Genomic DNA, 16,365 nt, shown 5'->3' on the forward strand with positions numbered 1-16,365 from the left:
GTGAAGTAACATCCTTATAGAAGACGTTCATGTGTGTGTGCTCAGGTGCCATACTGAGGACCGACACTGGGACCTGTTGGCTTTTTGAGGCAAAATGTAAAATCTGGAGCCAAAGTGAAGCCCTTTTCTGCAAGTGTGAACCACAGAAGCACCCAGAGAGGGCACGCCGCGGGTCTGTAACATCAGAGAATTTAGCAACAAGTGTCAACCACGTGGAGAATGCGGGCATCGATCCCGCTACCTCTCGCATGCTAAGCGAGCGCTCTACCATTTGAGCTAATTCCCCTTATGCCTAAAGCGTGACAGCTTTGGCTTTTTGGAAGCTGGCTGCTACGTGCTGGAAAAATGTTTCCCAGGGGGCCGGTGGGGTTGCCCAATTGGCTCGTTGGTCTAGGGGTATGATTCTCGCTTAGGGTGCGAGAGGTCCCGGGTTCAAATCCCGAACGAGCCCACCTCTAAACTCGTCTCTCGGAGCTTTAACGCACAACACCATTGTGTATGGCAATCCGGGCAGTAGAGGAATGTCAACGAGGGACGTCAGAGGCGCCTCTGCCTTTGGGATTTCCATGTAGATACCGTGTCCGAGGCGGTCTGGGTGTGGAATCACCTAGACGATCCCTTTATGCTTTCTGCCAGAGGGCTTGCTGTTTTAACAAACGATGAGTTAATTTCAAGCAACACAATTGACTCAACATGAAAAATGAACCAGGCTATTCGTCCTACTCCCTCCTGGCCAGGAAAGGCAAAGCATCCTGTCTACTGGGCCTGGGTAGGTACCCTGATGTGCCTGAAGCTATGAGAGTTAAATATAGAACCAGGCTAGTGATGCATGGTGTCCAATTTAGTTTACGGATGATTCATCAGAATTTTCTCCCAATCTAAAATCAACACTTGGAAAATGTGATAAAGACATGGCTTCTTAGATGTTACTTGACGTTACAACGTACATTAAGTATTGGGATGCCCCTTCTAATAAGATGTTTGGGGCAACACAGTGGCCATCCCAAACAGAGCACTGTTGTCTCACAGCAAGAAGGTCTCCTGTTCAAGCCCTGGCTGGGTCAGGAGGCCATTCTGTGTGGAGTTTACATGTTCCCCTTGAGTCAACGTGGAATTACTCTGGGCACTGCGTTATTGGGTTTACTTCCACAGTACAAAAACTATACACACCTTGATCTATACACAGACACATACCCAGGGAAGGGCAATTTGACATCTCCAATTCACCTAACCTGCATTTCTGGCGTTGCCAATAACCAGTTCTCGCCATGAATATACCCATAGATGCTGAAATGGCGTTAAGAATAAATTAACATGTTTAACTATTCCAGTTTTTCCAAACAAAACAAATATTAATGCTGCACAATACAGACCTTGTCACAGTACTTTGTTTCCATCTATGCTGCAGCAGTTTTGCAAAAAGGGCTTTTTCTGTGCAGAAATGACTGTGACCCTGGGAACAAATCATTGATAGGATTGGGTGATGAGTGTTTGGCTCAGAGCCTGTAAGTCATAACAAAGGTGTTCAGCTGGGTACAGGTCTGGGATTTATGCAGACCAGTCAAGTTCTTTCACACCATTTCAAATTTCAAGCAATTAACATGTACTAATATCGATAAGTGCTTATTTTGACACCAGCCCAACACTAGGGCAGGTTGGCTCATTGTGGCTAATCAGAGTAGCAGGACCCAACAGGCCCATCCCCAGGAACTGCCTGAGGACATGGTGACTATGTTGTGGTCACATGTTTCACAGCGGCATAGCAACAAGGTAGTACGCCTTGGCTCGTTGGTCTAGGGGTATGATTCTCGCTTTGGGTGCGAGAGGTCCCGGGTTCAAATCCCGGACGAGCCCGTCTCTCGCTTTGCTTCTAGTTGCTGCTACACTATGAAACATTCATGTCAGTCTTGTCAGAGACATGCGCAGTTCCACATATAAATGCGTGGCCGGTTAGCTCAGTTGGTTAGAGCGTGGTGCTAATAACGCCAAGGTCGCGGGTTCGATCCCCGTACGGGCCAAGCGTTTTATTCTACCTCCTCTGGCTGACCGCTTTAATGGTGTGATTTCTCGTGGACATTTCTGCCACATAAGCCGTTGGGGCCGAAATAGCTCAGTTGGGAGAGCGTTAGACTGAAGATCTAAAGGTCCCTGGTTCGATCCCGGGTTTCGGCAATAAGGGGCAATTCTTAAGGTTTTGTTTAGCCGACTCACTGCGGCTTACCTGACAGTGCCTGTCCGAGTGTCCTTTTCTCCGTGACCCAGGGAGTCAGGTGCAAAAGCAAACAGTGGTTCCATGGTGTAATGGTTAGCACTCTGGACTCTGAATCCAGGGATCCGAGTTCAAATCTCGGTGGGACCTATTGGATGTTTTGTGGTTTCCAAGCAGAACCGTGTGCAAGGGAACAGTGTTTGTTACCCCCAAAACAATCCCCCGCCCTTTAAGCCTTTCTACCAGAGCACTCAGGCTGTAGACGAAAAAGGAGTTAATTCAAGCAACATTGAGCACTGTTTTCTGTTCACCCTGACGGTGGGCCAACAATACACAATGTGCCAAATTTCAGCAACCCAAGCACATTACAAGGAAGCAAATTAAACATGTACGAAACCTTAGGATAAATGAAAAATCCATCGACGTTTTGGCTAAAGAAAACACACAGCTCATGTGTACAGGCCAAAGGAAACACACAGCTCACATGTACAATCTGATAATGAAATGCAATAAAAATACCTTACCAGAAATGACAGGAAGACAAATGAACATAGAAAGAAAGTGATTCCAATTTTTAATGGCAATAAAACGCTCTTGGAATGTAAAGCTCCATGTTGCTTTGTGAAGTAACATCCTTATAGAAGACGTTCATGTGTGTGTGCTCAGGTGCCATACTGAGGACCGACACTGGGACCTGTTGGCTTTTTGAGGCAAAATGTAAAATCTGGAGCCAAAGTGAAGCCCTTTTCTGCAAGTGTGAACAACAGAAGCACCCAGAGAGGGCACGCCGCGGGTCTGTAACATCAGAGAATTTAGCAACAAGTGTCAACCACGTGGAGAATGCGGGCATCGATCCCGCTACCTCTCGCATGCTAAGCGAGCGCTCTACCATTTGACCTAATTCCCCTTATGCCTAAAACGTGACTGCTTTGGCTTTTTGGAAGCTGGCTGCTACGTGCTGGAAAAATGTTTCCCAGGGGGCCGGTGGGGTTGCCCGATTGGCTCGTTGGTCTAGGGGTATGATTGTCGCTTAGGGTGCGAGAGGTCCCGGGTTCAAATCCCGGACGAGCCCACCTCTAAACTCGTCTCTCGGAGCTTTAACGCACAACACCATTGTGTATGGCGATCCGGGCAGTAGAGGAATGGCAACGAGGGACGTCAGAGGCGCCTCTGCCTTTGGGATTTCCATGTAGATACCGTGTCCGAGGCGGTCTGGGTGTGGAATCACCTAGACGATCCCTTTATGCTTTCTGCCAGAGGGCTTACTGTTTTAACAAACGATGAGTTAATTTCAAGCAACACAATTGACTCAACATGAAAAATGAACCAGGCTATTCGTCCTACTCCCTCCTGGCCAGGAAAGGCAAAGCATCCTGTCTACTGGGCCTGGGTAGGTACCCTGATGTGCCTGAAGCTATGAGAGTTAAATATAGAACCAGGCTAGTGATGCATGGTGTCCAATTTAGTTTACGGATGATTCATCAGAATTTTCTCCCAATCTAAAATCAACACTTGGAAAATGTGATAAAGACATGGCTTCTTAGATGTTACTTGACGTTACAACGTACACTAAGTATTGGGATGCCCCTTCTAATAAGATGTTTGGGGCAACACAGTGGCCATCCCAAACAGAGCACTGTTGTCTCACAGCAAGAAGGTCTCCTGTTCAAGCCCTGGCTGGGTCAGGAGGCCATTCTGTGTGGAGTTTACATGTTCCCCTTGAGTCAACGTGGAATTACTCTGGGCACTGCGTTATTGGGTTTACTTCCACAGTACAAAAACTATACACACCTTGATCTATACACAGACACATACCCAGGGAAGGGCAATTTGACATCTCCAATTCACCTAACCTGCATTTCTGGCGTTGCCAATAACCAGTTCTCGCCATGAATATACCCATAGATGCTGAAATGGCGTTAAGAATAAATTAACATGTTTAACTATTCCAGTTTTTCCAAACAAAACAAATATTAATGCTGCACAATACAGACCTTGTCACAGTACTTTGTTTCCATCTATGCTGCAGCAGTTTTGCAAAAAGGGCTTTTTCTGTGCAGAAATGACTGTGACCCTGGGAACAAATCATTGATAGGATTGGGTGATGAGTGTTTGGCTCAGAGCCTGTAAGTCATAACAAAGGTGTTCAGCTGGGTACAGGTCTGGGATTTATGCAGACCAGTCAAGTTCTTTCACACCATTTCAAATTTCAAGCAATTAACATGTACTAATATCGATAAGTGCTTATTTTGACACCAGCCCAACACTAGGGCAGGTTGGCTCATTGTGGCTAATCAGAGTAGCAGGACCCAACAGGCCCATCCCCAGGAACTGCCTGAGGACATGGTGACTATGTTGTGGTCACATGTTTCACAGCGGCATAGCAACAAGGTAGTACGCCTTGGCTCGTTGGTCTAGGGGTATGATTCTCGCTTTGGGTGCGAGAGGTCCCGGGTTCAAATCCCGGACGAGCCCGTCTCTCGCTTTGCTTCTTGTTGCTGCTACACTATGAAACATTCATGTCAGTCTTGTCAGAGACATGCGCAGTTCCACATATAAATGCATGGCCGGTTAGCTCAGTTGGTTAGAGCGTGGTGCTAATAACGCCAAGGTCGCGGGTTCGATCCCCGTATGGGCCAAGCGTTTTATTCTACCTCCTCTGGCTGACCGCTTTAATGGTGTGATTTCTCGTGGACATTTCTGCCACATAAACCGTTGGGGCCGAAATAGCTCAGTTGGGAGAGCATTAGACTGAAGATCTAAAGGTCCCTGGTTCGATCCCGGGTTTCGGCAATAAGGGGCAATTCTTAAGGTTTTGTTTAGCCGACTCACTGCGGCTTACCTGACAGTGCCTGTCCGAGTGTCCTTTTCTCCGTGACCCAGGGAGTCAGGTGCAAAAGCAAACAGTGGTTCCATGGTGTAATGGTTAGCACTCTGGGTTTTGTGGTTTCCAAGCAGAACCGTGTGCAAGGGAACAGTGTTTCTTACCCCCAAAACAATCCCCCGCCCTTTAAGCCTTTCTACCAGAGCACTCAGGCTGTAGACGAAAAAGGAGTTAATTCAAGCAACATTGAGCACTGTTTTCTGTTCACCCTGACGGTGGGCCAACAATACACAATGTGCCAAATTTCAGCAACCACAAGCACATTACAAGGAAGCAAATTAAACATGTACGAAACCTTAGGATAAATGAAAAATCCATCGACGTTTTGGCTAAAGAAAACACACAGCTCATGTGTACAGGCCAAAGGAAACACACAGCTCACATGTACAATCTGATAATGAAATGCAATAAAAATACCTTACCAGAAATGACAGGAAGACAAATGAACATAGAAAGAAAGTGATTCCAATTTTTAATGGCAATAAAACGCTCTTGGAATGTAAAGCTCCATGTTGCTTTGTGAAGTAACATCCTTATAGAAGACGTTCATGTGTGTGTGCTCAGGTGCCATACTGAGGACCGACACTGGGACCTGTTGGCTTTTTGAGGCAAAATGTAAAATCTGGAGCCAAAGTGAAGCCCTTTTCTGCAAGTGTGAACCACAGAAGCACCCAGAGAGGGCACGCCGCGGGTCTGTAACATCAGAGAATTTAGCAACAAGTGTCAACCACGTGGAGAATGCGGGCATCGATCCCGCTACCTCTCGCATGCTAAGCGAGCGCTCTACCATTTGAGCTAATTCCCCTTATGCCTAATGCGTGACAGCTTTGGCTTTTTGGAAGCTGGCTGCTACGTGCTGGAAAAATGTTTCCCAGGGGGCCGGTGGGGTTGCCCAATTGGCTCGTTGGTCTAGGGGTATGATTCTCGCTTAGGGTGCGAGAGGTCCCGGGTTCAAATCCCGAACGAGCCCACCTCTAAACTCGTCTCTCGGAGCTTTAACGCACAACACCATTGTGTATGGCAATCCGGGCAGTAGAGGAATGTCAACGAGGGACGTCAGAGGCGCCTCTGCCTTTGGGATTTCCATGTAGATACCGTGTCCGAGGCGGTCTGGGTGTGGAATCACCTAGACGATCCCTTTATGCTTTCTGCCAGAGGGCTTGCTGTTTTAACAAACGATGAGTTAATTTCAAGCAACACAATTGACTCAACATGAAAAATGAACCAGGCTATTCGTCCTACTCCCTCCTGGCCAGGAAAGGCAAAGCATCCTGTCTACTGGGCCTGGGTAGGTACCCTGATGTGCCTGAAGCTATGAGAGTTAAATATAGAACCAGGCTAGTGATGCATGGTGTCCAATTTAGTTTACGGATGATTCATCAGAATTTTCTCCCAATCTAAAATCAACACTTGGAAAATGTGATAAAGACATGGCTTCTTAGATGTTACTTGACGTTACAACGTACATTAAGTATTGGGATGCCCCTTCTAATAAGATGTTTGGGGCAACACAGTGGCCATCCCAAACAGAGCACTGTTGTCTCACAGCAAGAAGGTCTCCTGTTCAAGCCCTGGCTGGGTCAGGAGGCCATTCTGTGTGGAGTTTACATGTTCCCCTTGAGTCAACGTGGAATTACTCTGGGCACTGCGTTATTGGGTTTACTTCCACAGTACAAAAACTATACACACCTTGATCTATACACAGACACATACCCAGGGAAGGGCAATTTGACATCTCCAATTCACCTAACCTGCATTTCTGGCGTTGCCAATAACCAGTTCTCGCCATGAATATACCCATAGATGCTGAAATGGCGTTAAGAATAAATTAACATGTTTAACTATTCCAGTTTTTCCAAACAAAACAAATATTAATGCTGCACAATACAGACCTTGTCACAGTACTTTGTTTCCATCTATGCTGCAGCAGTTTTGCAAAAAGGGCTTTTTCTGTGCAGAAATGACTGTGACCCTGGGAACAAATCATTGATAGGATTGGGTGATGAGTGTTTGGCTCAGAGCCTGTAAGTCATAACAAAGGTGTTCAGCTGGGTACAGGTCTGGGATTTATGCAGACCAGTCAAGTTCTTTCACACCATTTCAAATTTCAAGCAATTAACATGTACTAATATCGATAAGTGCTTATTTTGACACCAGCCCAACACTAGGGCAGGTTGGCTCATTGTGGCTAATCAGAGTAGCAGGACCCAACAGGCCCATCCCCAGGAACTGCCTGAGGACATGGTGACTATGTTGTGGTCACATGTTTCACAGCGGCATAGCAACAAGGTAGTACGCCTTGGCTCGTTGGTCTAGGGGTATGATTCTCGCTTTGGGTGCGAGAGGTCCCGGGTTCAAATCCCGGACGAGCCCGTCTCTCGCTTTGCTTCTAGTTGCTGCTACACTATGAAACATTCATGTCAGTCTTGTCAGAGACATGCGCAGTTCCACATATAAATGCATGGCCGGTTAGCTCAGTTGGTTAGAGCGTGGTGCTAATAACGCCAAGGTCGCGGGTTCGATCCCCGTACGGGCCAAGCGTTTTATTCTACCTCCTCTGGCTGACCGCTTTAATGGTGTGATTTCTCGTGGACATTTCTGCCACATAAGCCGTTGGGGCCGAAATAGCTCAGTTGGGAGAGCGTTAGACTGAAGATCTAAAGGTCCCTGGTTCGATCCCGGGTTTCGGCAATAAGGGGCAATTCTTAAGGTTTTGTTTAGCCGACTCACTGCGGCTTACCTGACAGTGCCTGTCCGAGTGTCCTTTTCTCCGTGACCCAGGGAGTCAGGTGCAAAAGCAAACAGTGGTTCCATGGTGTAATGGTTAGCACTCTGGACTCTGAATCCAGGGATCCGAGTTCAAATCTCGGTGGGACCTATTGGATGTTTTGTGGTTTCCAAGCAGAACCGTGTGCAAGGGAACAGTGTTTGTTACCCCCAAAACAATCCCCCGCCCTTTAAGCCTTTCTACCAGAGCACTCAGGCTGTAGACGAAAAAGGAGTTAATTCAAGCAACATTGAGCACTGTTTTCTGTTCACCCTGACGGTGGGCCAACAATACACAATGTGCCAAATTTCAGCAACCCAAGCACATTACAAGGAAGCAAATTAAACATGTACGAAACCTTAGGATAAATGAAAAATCCATCGACGTTTTGGCTAAAGAAAACACACAGCTCATGTGTACAGGCCAAAGGAAACACACAGCTCACATGTACAATCTGATAATGAAATGCAATAAAAATACCTTACCAGAAATGACAGGAAGACAAATGAACATAGAAAGAAAGTGATTCCAATTTTTAATGGCAATAAAACGCTCTTGGAATGTAAAGCTCCATGTTGCTTTGTGAAGTAACATCCTTATAGAAGACGTTCATGTGTGTGTGCTCAGGTGCCATACTGAGGACCGACACTGGGACCTGTTGGCTTTTTGAGGCAAAATGTAAAATCTGGAGCCAAAGTGAAGCCCTTTTCTGCAAGTGTGAACAACAGAAGCACCCAGAGAGGGCACGCCGCGGGTCTGTAACATCAGAGAATTTAGCAACAAGTGTCAACCACGTGGAGAATGCGGGCATCGATCCCGCTACCTCTCGCATGCTAAGCGAGCGCTCTACCATTTGACCTAATTCCCCTTATGCCTAAAACGTGACTGCTTTGGCTTTTTGGAAGCTGGCTGCTACGTGCTGGAAAAATGTTTCCCAGGGGGCCGGTGGGGTTGCCCGATTGGCTCGTTGGTCTAGGGGTATGATTGTCGCTTAGGGTGCGAGAGGTCCCGGGTTCAAATCCCGGACGAGCCCACCTCTAAACTCGTCTCTCGGAGCTTTAACGCACAACACCATTGTGTATGGCGATCCGGGCAGTAGAGGAATGGCAACGAGGGACGTCAGAGGCGCCTCTGCCTTTGGGATTTCCATGTAGATACCGTGTCCGAGGCGGTCTGGGTGTGGAATCACCTAGACGATCCCTTTATGCTTTCTGCCAGAGGGCTTACTGTTTTAACAAACGATGAGTTAATTTCAAGCAACACAATTGACTCAACATGAAAAATGAACCAGGCTATTCGTCCTACTCCCTCCTGGCCAGGAAAGGCAAAGCATCCTGTCTACTGGGCCTGGGTAGGTACCCTGATGTGCCTGAAGCTATGAGAGTTAAATATAGAACCAGGCTAGTGATGCATGGTGTCCAATTTAGTTTACGGATGATTCATCAGAATTTTCTCCCAATCTAAAATCAACACTTGGAAAATGTGATAAAGACATGGCTTCTTAGATGTTACTTGACGTTACAACGTACACTAAGTATTGGGATGCCCCTTCTAATAAGATGTTTGGGGCAACACAGTGGCCATCCCAAACAGAGCACTGTTGTCTCACAGCAAGAAGGTCTCCTGTTCAAGCCCTGGCTGGGTCAGGAGGCCATTCTGTGTGGAGTTTACATGTTCCCCTTGAGTCAACGTGGAATTACTCTGGGCACTGCGTTATTGGGTTTACTTCCACAGTACAAAAACTATACACACCTTGATCTATACACAGACACATACCCAGGGAAGGGCAATTTGACATCTCCAATTCACCTAACCTGCATTTCTGGCGTTGCCAATAACCAGTTCTCGCCATGAATATACCCATAGATGCTGAAATGGCGTTAAGAATAAATTAACATGTTTAACTATTCCAGTTTTTCCAAACAAAACAAATATTAATGCTGCACAATACAGACCTTGTCACAGTACTTTGTTTCCATCTATGCTGCAGCAGTTTTGCAAAAAGGGCTTTTTCTGTGCAGAAATGACTGTGACCCTGGGAACAAATCATTGATAGGATTGGGTGATGAGTGTTTGGCTCAGAGCCTGTAAGTCATAACAAAGGTGTTCAGCTGGGTACAGGTCTGGGATTTATGCAGACCAGTCAAGTTCTTTCACACCATTTCAAATTTCAAGCAATTAACATGTACTAATATCGATAAGTGCTTATTTTGACACCAGCCCAACACTAGGGCAGGTTGGCTCATTGTGGCTAATCAGAGTAGCAGGACCCAACAGGCCCATCCCCAGGAACTGCCTGAGGACATGGTGACTATGTTGTGGTCACATGTTTCACAGCGGCATAGCAACAAGGTAGTACGCCTTGGCTCGTTGGTCTAGGGGTATGATTCTCGCTTTGGGTGCGAGAGGTCCCGGGTTCAAATCCCGGACGAGCCCGTCTCTCGCTTTGCTTCTTGTTGCTGCTACACTATGAAACATTCATGTCAGTCTTGTCAGAGACATGCGCAGTTCCACATATAAATGCATGGCCGGTTAGCTCAGTTGGTTAGAGCGTGGTGCTAATAACGCCAAGGTCGCGGGTTCGATCCCCGTATGGGCCAAGCGTTTTATTCTACCTCCTCTGGCTGACCGCTTTAATGGTGTGATTTCTCGTGGACATTTCTGCCACATAAACCGTTGGGGCCGAAATAGCTCAGTTGGGAGAGCATTAGACTGAAGATCTAAAGGTCCCTGGTTCGATCCCGGGTTTCGGCAATAAGGGGCAATTCTTAAGGTTTTGTTTAGCCGACTCACTGCGGCTTACCTGACAGTGCCTGTCCGAGTGTCCTTTTCTCCGTGACCCAGGGAGTCAGGTGCAAAAGCAAACAGTGGTTCCATGGTGTAATGGTTAGCACTCTGGGTTTTGTGGTTTCCAAGCAGAACCGTGTGCAAGGGAACAGTGTTTCTTACCCCCAAAACAATCCCCCGCCCTTTAAGCCTTTCTACCAGAGCACTCAGGCTGTAGACGAAAAAGGAGTTAATTCAAGCAACATTGAGCACTGTTTTCTGTTCACCCTGACGGTGGGCCAACAATACACAATGTGCCAAATTTCAGCAACCACAAGCACATTACAAGGAAGCAAATTAAACATGTACGAAACCTTAGGATAAATGAAAAATCCATCGACGTTTTGGCTAAAGAAAACACACAGCTCATGTGTACAGGCCAAAGGAAACACACAGCTCACATGTACAATCTGATAATGAAATGCAATAAAAATACCTTACCAGAAATGACAGGAAGACAAATGAACATAGAAAGAAAGTGATTCCAATTTTTAATGGCAATAAAACGCTCTTGGAATGTAAAGCTCCATGTTGCTTTGTGAAGTAACATCCTTATAGAAGACGTTCATGTGTGTGTGCTCAGGTGCCATACTGAGGACCGACACTGGGACCTGTTGGCTTTTTGAGGCAAAATGTAAAATCTGGAGCCAAAGTGAAGCCCTTTTCTGCAAGTGTGAACCACAGAAGCACCCAGAGAGGGCACGCCGCGGGTCTGTAACATCAGAGAATTTAGCAACAAGTGTCAACCACGTGGAGAATGCGGGCATCGATCCCGCTACCTCTCGCATGCTAAGCGAGCGCTCTACCATTTGAGCTAATTCCCCTTATGCCTAAAGCGTGACAGCTTTGGCTTTTTGGAAGCTGGCTGCTACGTGCTGGAAAAATGTTTCCCAGGGGGCCGGTGGGGTTGCCCAATTGGCTCGTTGGTCTAGGGGTATGATTCTCGCTTAGGGTGCGAGAGGTCCCGGGTTCAAATCCCGAACGAGCCCACCTCTAAACTCGTCTCTCGGAGCTTTAACGCACAACACCATTGTGTATGGCAATCCGGGCAGTAGAGGAATGTCAACGAGGGACGTCAGAGGCGCCTCTGCCTTTGGGATTTCCATGTAGATACCGTGTCCGAGGCGGTCTGGGTGTGGAATCACCTAGACGATCCCTTTATGCTTTCTGCCAGAGGGCTTGCTGTTTTAACAAACGATGAGTTAATTTCAAGCAACACAATTGACTCAACATGAAAAATGAACCAGGCTATTCGTCCTACTCCCTCCTGGCCAGGAAAGGCAAAGCATCCTGTCTACTGGGCCTGGGTAGGTACCCTGATGTGCCTGAAGCTATGAGAGTTAAATATAGAACCAGGCTAGTGATGCATGGTGTCCAATTTAGTTTACGGATGATTCATCAGAATTTTCTCCCAATCTAAAATCAACACTTGGAAAATGTGATAAAGACATGGCTTCTTAGATGTTACTTGACGTTACAACGTACATTAAGTATTGGGATGCCCCTTCTAATAAGATGTTTGGGGCAACACAGTGGCCATCCCAAACAGAGCACTGTTGTCTCACAGCAAGAAGGTCTCCTGTTCAAGCCCTGGCTGGGTCAGGAGGCCATTCTGTGTGGAGTTTACATGTTCCCCTTGAGTCAACGTGGAATTACTCTGGGCACTGCGTTATTGGGTTTACTTCCACAGTACAAAAACTATACACACCTTGATCTATACACAGACACATACCCAGGGAAGGGCAATTTGACATCTCCAATTCACCTAACCTGCATTTCTGGCGTTGCCAATAACCAGTTCTCGCCATGAATATACCCATAGATGCTGAAATGGCGTTAAGAATAAATTAACATGTTTAACTATTCCAGTTTTTCCAAACAAAACAAATATTAATGCTGCACAATACAGACCTTGTCACAGTACTTTGTTTCCATCTATGCTGCAGCAGTTTTGCAAAAAGGGCTTTTTCTGTGCAGAAATGACTGTGACCCTGGGAACAAATCATTGATAGGATTGGGTGATGAGTGTTTGGCTCAGAGCCTGTAAGTCATAACAAAGGTGTTCAGCTGGGTACAGGTCTGGGATTTATGCAGACCAGTCAAGTTCTTTCACACCATTTCAAATTTCAAGCAATTAACATGTACTAATATCGATAAGTGCTTATTTTGACACCAGCCCAACACTAGGGCAGGTTGGCTCATTGTGGCTAATCAGAGTAGCAGGACCCAACAGGCCCATCCCCAGGAACTGCCTGAGGACATGGTGACTATGTTGTGGTCACATGTTTCACAGCGGCATAGCAACAAGGTAGTACGCCTTGGCTCGTTGGTCTAGGGGTATGATTCTCGCTTTGGGTGCGAGAGGTCCCGGGTTCAAATCCCGGACGAGCCCGTCTCTCGCTTTGCTTCTAGTTGCTGCTACACTATGAAACATTCATGTCAGTCTTGTCAGAGACATGCGCAGTTCCACATATAAATGCATGGCCGGTTAGCTCAGTTGGTTAGAGCGTGGTGCTAATAACGCCAAGGTCGCGGGTTCGATCCCCGTACGGGCCAAGCGTTTTATTCTACCTCCTCTGGCTGACCGCTTTAATGGTGTGATTTCTCGTGGACATTTCTGCCACATAAGCCGTTGGGGCCGAAATAGCTCAGTTGGGAGAGCGTTAGACTGAAGATCTAAAGGTCCCTGGTTCGATCCCGGGTTTCGGCAATAAGGGGCAATTCTTAAGGTTTTGTTTAGCCGACTCACTGCGGCTTACCTGACAGTGCCTGTCCGAGTGTCCTTTTCTCCGTGACCCAGGGAGTCAGGTGCAAAAGCAAACAGTGGTTCCATGGTGTAATGGTTAGCACTCTGGACTCTGAATCCAGGGATCCGAGTTCAAATCTCGGTGGGACCTATTGGATGTTTTGTGGTTTCCAAGCAGAACCGTGTGCAAGGGAACAGTGTTTGTTACCCCCAAAACAATCCCCCGCCCTTTAAGCCTTTCTACCAGAGCACTCAGGCTGTAGACGAAAAAGGAGTTAATTCAAGCAACATTGAGCACTGTTTTCTGTTCACCCTGACGGTGGGCCAACAATACACAATGTGCCAAATTTCAGCAACCACAAGCACATTACAAGGAAGCAAATTAAACATGTACGAAACCTTAGGATAAATGAAAAATCCATCGACGTTTTGGCTAAAGAAAACACACAGCTCATGTGTACAGGCCAAAGGAAACACACAGCTCACATGTACAATCTGATAATGAAATGCAATAAAAATACCTTACCAGAAATGACAGGAAGACAAATGAACATAGAAAGAAAGTGATTCCAATTTTTAATGGCAATAAAACGCTCTTGGAATGTAAAGCTCCATGTTGCTTTGTGAAGTAACATCCTTATAGAAGACGTTCATGTGTGTGTGCTCAGGTGCCATACTGAGGACCGACACTGGGACCTGTTGGCTTTTTGAGGCAAAATGTAAAATCTGGAGCCAAAGTGAAGCCCTTTTCTGCAAGTGTGAACAACAGAAGCACCCAGAGAGGGCACGCCGCGGGTCTGTAACATCAGAGAATTTAGCAACAAGTGTCAACCACGTGGAGAATGCGGGCATCGATCCCGCTACCTCTCGCATGCTAAGCGAGCGCTCTACCATTTGACCTAATTCCCCTTATGCCTAAAACGTGACTGCTTTGGCTTTTTGGAAGCTGGCTGCTACGTGCTGGAAAAATGTTTCCCAGGGGGCCGGTGGGGTTGCCCGATTGGCTCGTTGGTCTAGGGGTATGATTCTCGCTTAGGGTGCGAGAGGTCCCGGGTTCAAATCCCGAACGAGCCCACCTCTAAACTCGTCTCTCGGAGCTTTAACGCACAACACCATTGTGTATGGCAATCCGGGCAGTAGAGGAATGTCAACGAGGGACGTCAGAGGCGCCTCTGCCTTTGGGATTTCCATGTAGATACCGTGTCCGAGGCGGTCTGGGTGTGGAATCACCTAGACGATCCCTTTATGCTTTCTGCTAGAGGGCTTGCTGTTTTAACAAACGATGAGTTAATTTCAAGCAACACAATTGACTCAACATGAAAAATGAACCAGGCTATTCGTCCTACTCCCTCCTGGCCAGGAAAGGCAAAGCATCCTGTCTACTGGGCCTGGGTAGGTACCCTGATGTGCCTGAAGCTATGAGAGTTAAATATAGAACCAGGCTAGTGATGCATGGTGTCCAATTTAGTTTACGGATGATTCATCAGAATTTTCTCCCAATCTAAAATCAACACTTGGAAAATGTGATAAAGACATGGCTTCTTAGATGTTACTTGACGTTACAACGTACACTAAGTATTGGGATGCCCCTTCTAATAAAGATGTTTGGGGCAACACAGTGGCCATCCCAAACAGAGCACTGTTGTCTCACAGCAAGAAGGTCTCCTGTTCAAGCCCTGGCTGGGTCAGGAGGCCATTCTGTGTGGAGTTTACATGTTCCCCTTGGGTCAACGTGGAATTACTCTGGGCACTGCGTTATTGGGTTTCCTTCCACAGTACAAAAACTATACACACCTTGATCTATACATAGACACATACCGAGGGAAGGGCAATTTGACATCTCCAATCACCTAACCTGCATTTCTGGCGTTGCCAATAACCAGTTCTCGCCATGAATATACCCATAGATGCTGAAATGGCGTTAAGAATAAATTAACATGTTTAACTATTCCAGTTTTTCCAAACAAAACAAATATTAATGCTGTACAATACAGACCTTGTCACAGTACTTTGTTTCCATCTATGCTGCAGCAGTTTTGCAAAAAGGGCTTTTTCTGTGCAGAAATGACTGTGACCATGGGAACAAATCATTGATAGGATTGGGTGATGAGTGTTTGGCTCAGAGCCTGTAAGTCAAAACAAAGGTGTTCAGCTGGGTACAGGTCTGGGATTTATTCAGACCAGTCAAGTTCTTTCACACCATTTCAAATTTCAAGCAATTAACATGTACTAATATCGACAAGTGCTTATTTTGACACCAGCCCAACACTAAGGCAGGTTGGCTCATTGTGGCTAATCAGAGTAGCAGGACCCAACAGGCCCATCCCCAGGAACTGCCTGAGGACATGGTGACTATGTTGTGGTCACATGTTTCACAGCGGCATAGCAACGAGGTAGTACGCCTTGGCTCGTTGGTCTAGGGGTATGATTCTCGCTTTGGGTGCGAGAGGTCCCGGGTTCAAATCCCGGACGAGCCCGTCTCTCGCTTTGCTTCTTGTTGCTGCTACACTATGAAACATTCATGTCAGTCTTGTCAGAGAAATGCGCAGTTCCACGTGTAAACGCGTGGCTGGTTAGCTCAGTTGGTTAGAGCGTGGTGCTAATAACGCCAAGGTCGCGGGTTCGATCCCCGTACGGGCCAAGCGTTTTATTCTACCTCCTCTGGCTGACCGCTTTAATTGTGTGATTTTTTCTGGACATTTCTGCCACATAAGCCGTTGGGGCCGAAATAGCTCAGTTGGGAGAGCGTTAGACTGAAGATCTAAAGGTCCCTGGTTCGATCCCCGGTTTCGGCAATAAGGGGCAATTCTTAAGGTTTTGTTTAGCCGACTCACTGCGGCTTACCTGACAGTCCCTGTTCGAGTGTCCTTTTCTCCGTGACCCAGGGAGTCAGGTGCAAAAGCAAACTGTGGTTCCATGGTGTAATGGTTAGC

General features: G+C 46.8%; 31 non-coding genes across 31 annotated transcripts in view; 28 read left to right on the forward strand and 3 right to left on the reverse strand.

Moving 5' to 3' along the window:
- Positions 1-213: 213 nt before the first annotated feature.
- Positions 214-286, reverse strand: trnaa-agc (transfer RNA alanine (anticodon AGC)). The gene has a single exon. It is a non-coding gene; the product is annotated as a tRNA-Ala (tRNA).
- Positions 287-379: 93 nt separating this feature from the next.
- On the forward strand, positions 380-451 carry trnap-agg (transfer RNA proline (anticodon AGG)). The gene has a single exon. It is a non-coding gene; the product is annotated as a tRNA-Pro (tRNA).
- A 1,331-nt stretch (positions 452-1,782) lies between these two features.
- On the forward strand, positions 1,783-1,854 carry trnap-ugg (transfer RNA proline (anticodon UGG)). The gene has a single exon. It is a non-coding gene; the product is annotated as a tRNA-Pro (tRNA).
- Positions 1,855-1,944: 90 nt separating this feature from the next.
- On the forward strand, positions 1,945-2,018 carry trnai-aau (transfer RNA isoleucine (anticodon AAU)). Its single transcript has one exon. It is a non-coding gene; the product is annotated as a tRNA-Ile (tRNA).
- An 81-nt stretch (positions 2,019-2,099) lies between these two features.
- On the forward strand, positions 2,100-2,172 carry trnaf-gaa (transfer RNA phenylalanine (anticodon GAA)). The gene has a single exon. It is a non-coding gene; the product is annotated as a tRNA-Phe (tRNA).
- A 115-nt stretch (positions 2,173-2,287) lies between these two features.
- On the forward strand, positions 2,288-2,359 carry trnaq-cug (transfer RNA glutamine (anticodon CUG)). Its single transcript has one exon. It is a non-coding gene; the product is annotated as a tRNA-Gln (tRNA).
- Positions 2,360-3,209: 850 nt separating this feature from the next.
- trnap-agg (transfer RNA proline (anticodon AGG)) lies at positions 3,210-3,281 on the forward strand. The gene has a single exon. It is a non-coding gene; the product is annotated as a tRNA-Pro (tRNA).
- Positions 3,282-4,612: 1,331 nt separating this feature from the next.
- Positions 4,613-4,684, forward strand: trnap-ugg (transfer RNA proline (anticodon UGG)). The gene has a single exon. It is a non-coding gene; the product is annotated as a tRNA-Pro (tRNA).
- Positions 4,685-4,774: 90 nt separating this feature from the next.
- trnai-aau (transfer RNA isoleucine (anticodon AAU)) lies at positions 4,775-4,848 on the forward strand. The gene has a single exon. It is a non-coding gene; the product is annotated as a tRNA-Ile (tRNA).
- Positions 4,849-4,929: 81 nt separating this feature from the next.
- Positions 4,930-5,002, forward strand: trnaf-gaa (transfer RNA phenylalanine (anticodon GAA)). Its single transcript has one exon. It is a non-coding gene; the product is annotated as a tRNA-Phe (tRNA).
- Positions 5,003-5,825: 823 nt separating this feature from the next.
- On the reverse strand, positions 5,826-5,898 carry trnaa-agc (transfer RNA alanine (anticodon AGC)). The gene has a single exon. It is a non-coding gene; the product is annotated as a tRNA-Ala (tRNA).
- Positions 5,899-5,991: 93 nt separating this feature from the next.
- trnap-agg (transfer RNA proline (anticodon AGG)) lies at positions 5,992-6,063 on the forward strand. Its single transcript has one exon. It is a non-coding gene; the product is annotated as a tRNA-Pro (tRNA).
- Positions 6,064-7,394: 1,331 nt separating this feature from the next.
- trnap-ugg (transfer RNA proline (anticodon UGG)) lies at positions 7,395-7,466 on the forward strand. The gene has a single exon. It is a non-coding gene; the product is annotated as a tRNA-Pro (tRNA).
- A 90-nt stretch (positions 7,467-7,556) lies between these two features.
- Positions 7,557-7,630, forward strand: trnai-aau (transfer RNA isoleucine (anticodon AAU)). Its single transcript has one exon. It is a non-coding gene; the product is annotated as a tRNA-Ile (tRNA).
- An 81-nt stretch (positions 7,631-7,711) lies between these two features.
- On the forward strand, positions 7,712-7,784 carry trnaf-gaa (transfer RNA phenylalanine (anticodon GAA)). Its single transcript has one exon. It is a non-coding gene; the product is annotated as a tRNA-Phe (tRNA).
- A 115-nt stretch (positions 7,785-7,899) lies between these two features.
- trnaq-cug (transfer RNA glutamine (anticodon CUG)) lies at positions 7,900-7,971 on the forward strand. The gene has a single exon. It is a non-coding gene; the product is annotated as a tRNA-Gln (tRNA).
- Positions 7,972-8,821: 850 nt separating this feature from the next.
- Positions 8,822-8,893, forward strand: trnap-agg (transfer RNA proline (anticodon AGG)). The gene has a single exon. It is a non-coding gene; the product is annotated as a tRNA-Pro (tRNA).
- Positions 8,894-10,224: 1,331 nt separating this feature from the next.
- Positions 10,225-10,296, forward strand: trnap-ugg (transfer RNA proline (anticodon UGG)). The gene has a single exon. It is a non-coding gene; the product is annotated as a tRNA-Pro (tRNA).
- A 90-nt stretch (positions 10,297-10,386) lies between these two features.
- On the forward strand, positions 10,387-10,460 carry trnai-aau (transfer RNA isoleucine (anticodon AAU)). Its single transcript has one exon. It is a non-coding gene; the product is annotated as a tRNA-Ile (tRNA).
- Positions 10,461-10,541: 81 nt separating this feature from the next.
- trnaf-gaa (transfer RNA phenylalanine (anticodon GAA)) lies at positions 10,542-10,614 on the forward strand. Its single transcript has one exon. It is a non-coding gene; the product is annotated as a tRNA-Phe (tRNA).
- Positions 10,615-11,437: 823 nt separating this feature from the next.
- trnaa-agc (transfer RNA alanine (anticodon AGC)) lies at positions 11,438-11,510 on the reverse strand. Its single transcript has one exon. It is a non-coding gene; the product is annotated as a tRNA-Ala (tRNA).
- Positions 11,511-11,603: 93 nt separating this feature from the next.
- Positions 11,604-11,675, forward strand: trnap-agg (transfer RNA proline (anticodon AGG)). Its single transcript has one exon. It is a non-coding gene; the product is annotated as a tRNA-Pro (tRNA).
- Positions 11,676-13,006: 1,331 nt separating this feature from the next.
- Positions 13,007-13,078, forward strand: trnap-ugg (transfer RNA proline (anticodon UGG)). The gene has a single exon. It is a non-coding gene; the product is annotated as a tRNA-Pro (tRNA).
- A 90-nt stretch (positions 13,079-13,168) lies between these two features.
- On the forward strand, positions 13,169-13,242 carry trnai-aau (transfer RNA isoleucine (anticodon AAU)). The gene has a single exon. It is a non-coding gene; the product is annotated as a tRNA-Ile (tRNA).
- An 81-nt stretch (positions 13,243-13,323) lies between these two features.
- trnaf-gaa (transfer RNA phenylalanine (anticodon GAA)) lies at positions 13,324-13,396 on the forward strand. Its single transcript has one exon. It is a non-coding gene; the product is annotated as a tRNA-Phe (tRNA).
- A 115-nt stretch (positions 13,397-13,511) lies between these two features.
- On the forward strand, positions 13,512-13,583 carry trnaq-cug (transfer RNA glutamine (anticodon CUG)). Its single transcript has one exon. It is a non-coding gene; the product is annotated as a tRNA-Gln (tRNA).
- Positions 13,584-14,434: 851 nt separating this feature from the next.
- On the forward strand, positions 14,435-14,506 carry trnap-agg (transfer RNA proline (anticodon AGG)). Its single transcript has one exon. It is a non-coding gene; the product is annotated as a tRNA-Pro (tRNA).
- Positions 14,507-15,837: 1,331 nt separating this feature from the next.
- Positions 15,838-15,909, forward strand: trnap-ugg (transfer RNA proline (anticodon UGG)). The gene has a single exon. It is a non-coding gene; the product is annotated as a tRNA-Pro (tRNA).
- A 90-nt stretch (positions 15,910-15,999) lies between these two features.
- trnai-aau (transfer RNA isoleucine (anticodon AAU)) lies at positions 16,000-16,073 on the forward strand. The gene has a single exon. It is a non-coding gene; the product is annotated as a tRNA-Ile (tRNA).
- Positions 16,074-16,154: 81 nt separating this feature from the next.
- Positions 16,155-16,227, forward strand: trnaf-gaa (transfer RNA phenylalanine (anticodon GAA)). Its single transcript has one exon. It is a non-coding gene; the product is annotated as a tRNA-Phe (tRNA).
- Positions 16,228-16,342: 115 nt separating this feature from the next.
- trnaq-cug (transfer RNA glutamine (anticodon CUG)) overlaps positions 16,343-16,365 on the forward strand; it is a 72-nt gene continuing 49 nt past the window's right edge. Inside the window, exon 1 of the tRNA in view lies at positions 16,343-16,365. This exon is cut by the window's right edge and continues 49 nt beyond it. This is a non-coding gene — a tRNA (tRNA-Gln).

Source organism: Paramisgurnus dabryanus, chromosome 19, assembly GCF_030506205.2.
Source record: "Paramisgurnus dabryanus chromosome 19, PD_genome_1.1, whole genome shotgun sequence".
Classification (NCBI taxonomy): Eukaryota; Metazoa; Chordata; class Actinopteri; order Cypriniformes; family Cobitidae; genus Paramisgurnus; species Paramisgurnus dabryanus.